This window comes from Taeniopygia guttata, chromosome 4A, assembly GCF_048771995.1.
Source record: "Taeniopygia guttata chromosome 4A, bTaeGut7.mat, whole genome shotgun sequence".
In the NCBI taxonomy this organism is placed as follows: domain Eukaryota; kingdom Metazoa; phylum Chordata; class Aves; order Passeriformes; family Estrildidae; genus Taeniopygia; species Taeniopygia guttata.
In genome coordinates, this window is record NC_133029.1 from 16773342 (window position 1) to 16783268 (window position 9927).

The window sequence follows — 9927 nt, forward strand, 5'->3', positions numbered from 1 at the left end:
TCTCAATATTTTAAGATGGATATGATCTACAACTTCTGTTTTTTTCAAAAATCTGTTCACTACTGAGGTGACAGCTGTCTTAACCTCTTCTCTACCCTGCTCAGGCTTTATAATCAGTATTATCCTCTTCTCCAGGCTACAAAATTCTTCCTTTAATATAAAACCTGAATTTTTGGGACTTGTTTTAATTTTTTATGGGTGGTTGAACTTAACCAAGATTTTGGATAGCCCCTGCTGTAGCAAAAGTGCCCTGCAGACAGGTTGACATAGATTGGCCTGAGCTGCATGTAACCCTTAACTAGAAATTTATTTATAGATATACACACACACACATATATGAAAAACCTCCTCCCAGGAGATTCAGGAAGGGGATTTAGAACACATGCACTCCAAGTTTTGAGGATTTAGGAGAAGAAGATTTGAGTGTCCCCTTGCTTTCCCTCCTTCCCCCCAGTGTAAGTGCTGAGGAGTATTCTTGCCAGCAATACATTTTATAATCAGTAGGATTTAAAAATCACTCTTGTTAGATCACTCCCTGAAGCAACTCACAGAATCTCCTCTCCTGAGACAGATGGGATGAACAGCACATCCATGGGACATTTTTCCTGATGTTCCTGTGAAGGAGGAAGGCACCTTCCCAACAGACAGCAAGGGAACAGACAAAAGTGAGCAGACTGCGTCAGATAAAGCCTCTGCAAATAAAGTTAAGACTTTTCCTTTTGTTCAACAGCCAGTTTTTCTAGGTGCTCTAAGGTCCACATGGATCATCTTCAAAATTCTTTTTTCCTGGGCTTCCAGGTGACACTAGTTATATAAACATGAGCTCATCTGAGGTAAGATTCCTAAATCTCAGCTCTTTGAAACAAAACAATCAGGTGACCTTAAATCTTGTGATTCTTAGGATGTGTTGCTGGTAGCTCCCCATTTGAAAAAGCTGGAGTGAGATATAAGTGGGATAAGGCACCTTGTGCCCTTTCCAGAAATCAACACTGCACAGGTTATTCAAAGTAAATATTAAATCTAAATTGACCCTCAGCCAATTGTAAAGGTAGAGAGAAACCTCTCTGGGTGTGCAGCCTGATTGGGCTCCACAGGAACTACAACAGTGGGATAATCCTAAGTAACATCCCTATCTTTAAATTTAACCCTGACCATGAACAGTTTCCTGCTAAGACAAATTTCCCACAACCTTCAACAGGGACACTTCTGCAGAGTTCAGCAAGCTGTGATTGCAGCCACGGTGTAACTCTGCTGTTCAAAACTGCTGCCACAGACTGCAGAAAAAACCCCAAATCCCAGCAGCTTTAGGGTAATTTAAATAAGGCTCATCACCACTGAGCCTTATTGTTGTGTGATTAAAGAAAGGAAGACGGTGGTGACTCACAGTGGCACTCTGGGCACCAGGGAACACTCATCCCCAAGAGCTGAAGGCCAAGGCTGACAGCAGCTAAGATGGCTCTGGCACTGGTCCAAAACCAGCTAAAATAAATCAGGAAATAGTAGAAATCAGGAAAGAAATGCCAGTATTTACAACAATTGCATAAAACCCCACATCTACCAATTTCAATGAGATGCTCTTTCCTGTGAGAAAATGCTTTAAAAAAATCACTCATGGTAGAAAATGCTCAATTGTCTTGTCCTGTAAAAAAACCACAACTGGCAAATGCAGTTTGTCTTTGCAGTGCAGTTACTGTCTGAATTTCAAAATTATATTCTGATTCAAAAACCAAAATTGCACAAGTTACTTCCTGACTGTTCATTTCCAAATATTGCTTGAGCTGGTAACACATGAGCCTTGGAGCTGTGGGGAAAGTCAGCTACAAGCCCTGCAAACTGCAGGAAGCCAAACCTTGGGCACAGCCAACTTTTCAAATGACTCTGAAGCCAGGGCATGTAAAATGAAGGTGTGACCCAATTGTCAGACAAATTTATGTCTGGGTAGGTTACATGTGGATTTGCTTATCAGTGACAGAGATCCAAGAAGATTGATAATCCATGAGCTAAAATGGGAACTAAACCCAACCTTGGCTGGCTCTTGAGCTCCTGCTGAGCTGAAAAAGCTTGTGAGCCCCCGGGCTGGCCCGTTTTTGTCCTTTATTGTAGGAAAACACAGCAACCCTCCCTATCTCAATCCCATCTTGGCCTTTCACACACTGTACTTGTAGGTAAGGAGATAAATCTAATCTAAAATGCTCAATGTTATCATACCAGATTTGGGCTTTCTATCAGAATTGCTGCACCCCAGCTCGTGCAGAGGAGCCAGGCAAAGCTTTGCTGGATCATGCACTGAGGATTGGCACTGACCTACGAGCAAGTTGTATTTTTGTTAGAAGCATTAAGAACTCTCCACTATGTGGGATAAGCCACCACATTTACACATTAACACCTTCCCAGAAACCCCAGGAAAAGCTCATTTTTGTTATTTCAGCAGGATTTTGCAGCTCTGTACTGGGACTCCTGCATTTCACAGGAGTTTGTGCATGCACCAATGGTTCTACCTTTCTTTTATCTACATAACCCATGGATGCTACCTTGCAGTGGAGAAAGTAAATTAGGAAACTGCTAGAACATACTCATGTAAATCAGCAGAGCTCTAATGAAGCAGGTGGAGCTTTGTTTGAACATTCTTTCAGCTCTCAGACAAAAGTTAGATGTTGAAAATTATCCTCCCATTAATATTAAACCAAAGTGGATTGACTTTTTCCTGTCAGGTTTCTCAGCTTTTTTTTGTCTTACCCAGAAGTACCAGCCCTGCCAAGCTGCACACGGGATGTTGTTTGCTCTTAGTCATCACCTGCATCTGCTCACTCCGATTTCTCATTTGTCCCATCCCCCACTAGAACATTTTATCCTAATTTAATGTGGAAATATGGGCAGGATATATGGAGTGTGCAACAGGGTCTGACAGCACAGATTGCAATTAAAGCTGTTTAAAATAGCACAAAACTGTTAATTGCCACCGAGTGAAAAATTGGCCATTTGCAGCAGAATTGTTCTCATTATTACACGGTTTGAAAGGATTTGTAAGGATTTAGGGACGCACAGGGAGGCAGTGCTGGCACCATTAGAGGGTGCTGGAGTCCACACAATCCCAATCCACATCCAGTTCCATCCAGCTCCAGAGCTGCTCGTTCTCCTCAGGGACAGCAGAGTCTCAGAAAGACAAATCTGGGGATGAAAAACCATAATCTTGTTTTGTCACATGTATAAGCCTTGCCCAAATATCGACTGAAATATTTCCCCACAGCTATTGTCTTCACAGACTCCACAAAGATCAAAGGTCTGATCAAATGCACTTATAAAGTAGATTTAGGTAAAAAGTGCCATGAAATACCATAAACCTGACATTTCCTATCTTCTGAATTCTTAATTTTTGCACGCTACATAACATCCTTTAATAAGACAGCAGATATATATTTTTTTCCATGCCTTTTAAAGGCAAAACATTAACACGAATATCATTCTACAGATATGGGATTCTACATACTGGGATGACCAAGTGAATCCTGAGTTTTTCTTGCTGACATTTGCTATTTGACATTGGATTAACCACAGTGGTTGGCACTGACTGACTCTACTGACCTGTTAGATAAGTCTTTTTCTTTTGACTCTGTGAAGCAAAAAGGCCTTCCTCACACAGTGTCCTTAGAGAAGGAGAGATATGGAGAGAAACTACATGCAGGGAGGTTCCTCTGTGATGCCCTAAATCTCTGTCTTTTCAGCCAAAGGTGTCCTTGTCCCACTTGACTCTCTCAAGGGAAGGGATGGGATGAATGCTGGGAAAAACTCTGAGGTGCTACAGTGGTTAAAAGTCTTGGAATAACAGATTTTAGGTTGGAAAAGACCTTTTAGGTTGTTGAGTCCCACCAGTCCCAGGTGAATGTGTGCTGCTACTCCTCTGGGGCGACACCACCCTCTGTCCCTGAAATGTTTGTGCACAGAAAACCCCATGAGGGGAACACAAACAAGAGAAAATGCTGCTTTCAGTGGCTTCAATCAGTGCAGCTCTCCAAAAAAAAACCCAAAAAAACCCAAAAAACAGGAGCATTTCCAAAGTCCCAGAGCTCCACCAGCCCAGAGCCCTGCAAAACCTGCAGGGCTGCAAAAAACTTGCAGGGCTGCAAACCCTGACTTTGGTCCCACAGAAGTGGAAGCAGTGTCTGGTGGAATGACAGAAATCTGGGCTTTTTGACTCAGTTCCTCCATGGATCCCATCTTCCACATCTGTGAGCACTACAGCAGGATACCCAGTGTCTGGTTTCTGAAATAGCTGCCTTCTATAATAAGTTTTTTTAAATCTGTGTCTTTTTCAAACACTCTCTGATATCCTTTTTCCCTCACATTAGACTTTTGAAAGCAGATAAACACACTTCCAGCCAATTTGTTATTTCCTTATCTTTTAAAATAACACACTGTGGAGCTTGTAGTCCTCTGAGTGTGGTGAAGCTTCAGAAAAACTTTTTTTAATTTAAGTGTAGGCCATCTTTCAAGAATGAGATGTACACAGTAATGTGATTTCTTAGAGTTGAGTTTTAAGCCATAAAAATAAATATGCAGTCTCAGAGATGCAGAAAAGAAAACGACACTTTTGTAACCTCACCACTTTTTGTAAATTGATATTTTCTTTGCAAATCTTGGTTTTCTTTGTACCTGGTGGCCACGATTTCGGAGTTGAACAGCAGTGCTGAGTGCAGCCAGGCAGCATATGCCACGTGTAATTTTTTAATTTCCTGGTAGCAGCAATTCTTACAGGCACAATAGCAGGTTTGTTTATTTTTTGTTCTTCATCAACCCTTTTATTAACATTGTTAGATCTCCTGACTGCACCTGGCTGGGCAGTGACTGAGCATAATGGCATCTTTGCCCTGGGCTCTTGGAGACGCTGCATATGGATGGGGAAGGCAGCAGATAATATGGATGCAAATTTCAAATTACTGGTTTTATCCCCCAGGCACTGAAGGAAGAAAAATCTCAAGGAAATCAGGAGAACAACGTGACTTTGAGTTTCTACTCAAGGTAAAGGCTTGAAAACACTGCTCGTGGTCCTTGCAGGACTGTCCTTTGCAAAAGAATGAAAGATGAATGCATTTCAGTGAGGAGAACCTGCACTCTGTGACTGAAAGCTCAGGCCCGAGGCAGCGTAGCACAGAACTGGGCTTACCTGGCAGAGCCTCAGGAAGAGCCAGCACAGGATCAGGACACCAGAAATCCAACCCCATGGTCCTGCTGATGAGCCCCTGGCTCAGAACTCCCTCATTTGGACTAATTAGGGCAACGAGGAGCCGTCCTTAATGAACCAAGGGAGGCATTTTCAGCATTTGACTCAAGTTCTTTTGCCTACAGAACCACTCATACAGAAAAAGCAACTGTCTTTTCCTATTTATGTAATTTTGCCTTATCTTACTGGAGTTTTCTTTTTTTCTTTAAAGGGTTTCACACTGATAACGCCCTCCATGCCCCACAGAACAGAGCTGGTGTGACTCCAGCAGTTCATTGCTCTTCAGCCTCTGAAAGTGAAACACAAACTGAACCTCCTGAGCTGATTTCTCAGGTTTTGCACTTCCCAAGGCACAGTCTCCCCTGGAGCAGCAGTGTCCATTCTTTTAGTACAATGATAAGTGCTGCAGAAATCTCTCAAACATCCTGCTTCATCACCTGTTTCATCACCATGAAACAGAAAAAAGCTTTGGCTTTAGGCAGCTTTTTAAAATCAGTGCCATCACTGCTGGCAATGGATTTTCTTACTCCTTTTTTTACAGATCCATGCCCATCTCCTGGAGGATGCTCCACTCTCATTCACATCTGAGGTTTCTTCCAAGCTTTAGAAGCTGTGTCAGTCTGGTAATCAGTTTGAAGAGAGAATTAATTAAATTGGATTGCTAGAATGAATTCCACAATACCCTGGGAAGTCTGATATTTGTAATCAACTATGGAACTGTTGCTAGGACACTGGAATTGTTGATTTTTTGGAAAAAAGATCTATTCAAGTATTTGCCTGTCTAAAGCTATGAGTCCAAGATACACAAAAGTTTAGCTGGTCCTGTGAACAATTTTTTAGCGCTTTCATTTATAATATATTAACTCCTGACTCAGAAAACATATGGAAAAGCCCACAAGAATCTACTACTACATGTGTAAGATATACTCCTAAAGAGAAACAAATTATAGCTGATGAATTGTTAATTCCATGACCTTTTCCCTCTCTGCCCTATCTAAGCAGCAAGGACACACAAAAGAAAATTAATATCTATTAACAATGTTAGATTTAGTTTGCACATCTGAAGTCACACATCAGCCCCCACAGCATAAGAAGATTTATAACATTGACATATAAAGGACTTGGTGATGGAGCTTGTAGCACCTTAACCAGAACAACTGCACCAAAGTTCAGGGTTTTACTCTCAGTTTTACCAAGTTCCTTTTCTCAGTTTCCTACCTGCAGCCCCATGAAAAACCCTGAGCAGTTCTACTCGCTCTCCAGAGCTCAACCTCAGTTACTTTCAGAAAGTTTGCTCATCCTTAGTTGTCATTTAGCCAAGTTAGTATTGTTTAATCCTTTAATCTCTTGTCAATCATGACAATCTTCCCCTGTTTTTCTTTGCATGATGTTCAACCACCCCAGCAGTGAGAGTCAGAGCCCAGCATGATTCTGGTGCACACAGGGAAACATTTTCTAGTGGGAATCACCTCAGAATGTGTTTTCTCAACTGTGCTTAGCAGACACTTCGTTGTTCTGTCCATAGTATTCCAATGGATGAATTGTTTATTTTACTACATTTTAGAGATAACATCCATTTTCTTCATTATTATTTTATCTTCAGTTCCAATAAATTTTCTTTGCTTTCATTGTCTGATAGAGACTTTGAGGTAGAGAAACATAAGGTGTAGAGAACTCCACAATCGATGAGGTGCAAATCAGAAGATTCCAAAGTAATCAGAAGAAAAGACCACATTATCCACATGGCTTTATTTCTAAACTTATTTTTAGCAGTAAGAAAGTTGGTGAAAGTTGGTTGCACAGAAAGTGATTCCCAAACCATTATTTAAGTCTTCACCTCTGTTTCGTCATCACTTTTTTCCCCCATTCTTATTCTATTAATGAGATACTAAAGAAGATTTAGTGAGTATTGTGTAATTTAAATTGTTCTCTAGTCCTAGGACATAATTTTTCTCTTCTGAGCTGTCATGGAGTCTGTCTTAGCTTCAGCAAATTCTATTCACTGTGATACAACTGAGTCCATCAGCAATGAATGTTTTGTTCTCATTGTTATGAATCTCCAATAAATCCATTTCACACAAAACTAGGACACTTTCAAGTACCTGACATTGTCACTTTTAGCCTTCAATGTACAAAAAGATATAATAATAGTGCAGTGGCTACTGCTGGTCAAACCCACCTTTGACAGCCCATGTCCCTTTTCTCTTGCCTTACACCAGCTCCAACTCCTCTAAACTGTGACTGCAAGGGATGTGATGGGTGTTGGGAAGGATGGCTGATGACCCTGAGAAAAATGCAGTTTATTTTCAATTGTCCATTCTAATCTGTGGGAAAAACAAAATAATTTTCTAGAAATGCTGTGTGAAAAAAACAAGTTTTGGCCCCAAATGTTCAGAACATAATCTAAGCACTCACTTCTCTCTTCCCTCTCAGCACCAATGAGCCCCCAGAGTGCTCATAACTATTGGCAGAGCAAAGGAGGCAGGGTTTTGCCAGTTTTTTTCCTGCTGAATTGTAGTTAGTGTTTTTAACATAGCGATACATAACAACGCCCTTAATGCTGTTCCTTGGAACTTCAGCCTGAAATTCTGTTTCAACTCACTGAGGTCCTAGGACATGGAGATCAGCTGGAGATATTGCTGCCAAAAAACAGTTAATGCATGTGCTGGTAGACCCCAGGAAGGGGGGCCTCTGCATTTCAAACAGCTGCTCTTCAACTGGAGCAGAAGGAGAGGAAAAAAAGAGGTTTTGCACTTTCCAGTTTTATTCCCTTTTGTTCCACATACATCAGTGAGATTTGCATTTAGATGTAGAGTTCAAGGTACCAGAATTCTAAAATTCCCACAAACCCAGTTTTTGTGTCTGTACCAAGCTCTGTTCAGACTGAGATGTACATGGAAGAACATAGCTGACACACACTGCAGACACATCCTCCTAAGGCATCACAGAAGGTTTGCTTTCAATAATTAATTTGTGGCCAGTTCATTATTACATTGAAATCTAAAATGTCATTTCAGCTTGACTGATTTTTACCTGTCTGGACCCTTTCCAGATTATCACTAGGGTTATTGAAAGAGAAGCCCTGTGAGTGAAGAAATGAGATGGAAGTGGAGATACAGAACTTATTTGTCACTACAGGACATGAGAAAACATGACACATGCTGCTGCTATTGTAAAGGTAAAAAATGGGAAGTTTATTTTCTGACTTTAGCATTTATAGTTTTCCAAATATGACAGTGGATTGGAGGGTGAAAGTGCCACCTCTCCAATGACACTGGACAAATCACTAGTCTATCAAATTTCTCTGCCTCTATGAAGGAATGCAAAAACAATACGTAATTTCCAGAAAGTGTGTGAGAAAGTTTGCTACAAGTATGTAAACTCAGAAGGCTTTAAAAGATATTAAAAAATCAGGGTGACACTTATTTTATCCCCATGGTTATATCAGTCCCAACTCCTGGTCTTCTGAACCCCTGATCTCCTTCCCAGCCATCAGTTTTACTTGTCAAGTCTGTTCCTGACATTTGTAGCAGGGCACAGTTTGTTTCCTTACACTTTCTGCTAGGACCCTACATAATTTGGGATACCTGGAGAGAACAGAGGCTGTGCACTGCACCACAGATGACAGCTGGATCCTGAGCACACCAAGTGGAAGTTTGTGAGATGCTGGCTGCTATAGAAACGGCACAAATCCCAGCCCAGACCTGGATCCTCAGCACATCAAATCACAATGTGTATGTTTAAAGCACTGGACTTCTCAGGCTTGCTGTGTTGTTCAGGACCACAGCCCACACATGGAATATTATCCTGTTTTTCACCCTTCTAGTTTGGTTGAAGTTCTTTCTCCTAACAAAACTTTTTCATCCCAAATTGAAACCATGGCTAGTGCAGCCTTCTGAACCTCTAATGAGATGTGACTGTGGGAATCCTCAAGACCAGTGAGTTTGAATCTTAAAACATATTTGTGTTTATGTAGAGGAAATATGAGAAAGCATATTTTGACTAATGGTATCACCCTAGAAAGAAACACACTTGTTATAAGTATGTTCCATTGCAGTTGCTGGAAATCGAACAAAATTGCCATAAACAGGACTTACATCAATGTTTCTGCTTGACCTTTCTGGGAGAATAAAAGTACCTTCTGGGAATGCAAAACAAATGAATTTTTTGGAAACAAAATGAGTAACACAGCCCTTCCTCTTTATAAAATGGAGCCCTGATATAGCTGCTGCTTAGTAACAGCTCCTCCAAACGATCCATAAAACACCAGATGTAAAGGTGCGCACGTGTGCGGCTCCACTCCAGGCTCTGATGCAAAACTCAGAAACACTCACGCTGAGGGCAGAAGAATTGGAGATTTTAGATGAATAGCAGTTTCCAAATGAGAACCATACCCTTCCAGCCACGGACAAGCTGCACAATCACCTCCCCTGACGTGGTTTCTGCTGGGTGATGTGCTGGAGCTGTGATAGCTGGTGCTTCTCATCTCCCAGTTAGCTCTCTTCTGCATTTTCCCCTTAGGGAAAAGATGTCCTGTCTGGCACTGAAAACCTGCTAGAAACAGTGTGATAAAAACCCACACATTTAGAGAATGTGGTTAACCCACAAAAACAACTATCAGCACCAGAAAAATCAAATATATTTAATAGGACCAGATGGATACCAAGATACTTAATGCAAATAATAGTCAGTGTTTCTGCCCATAATTA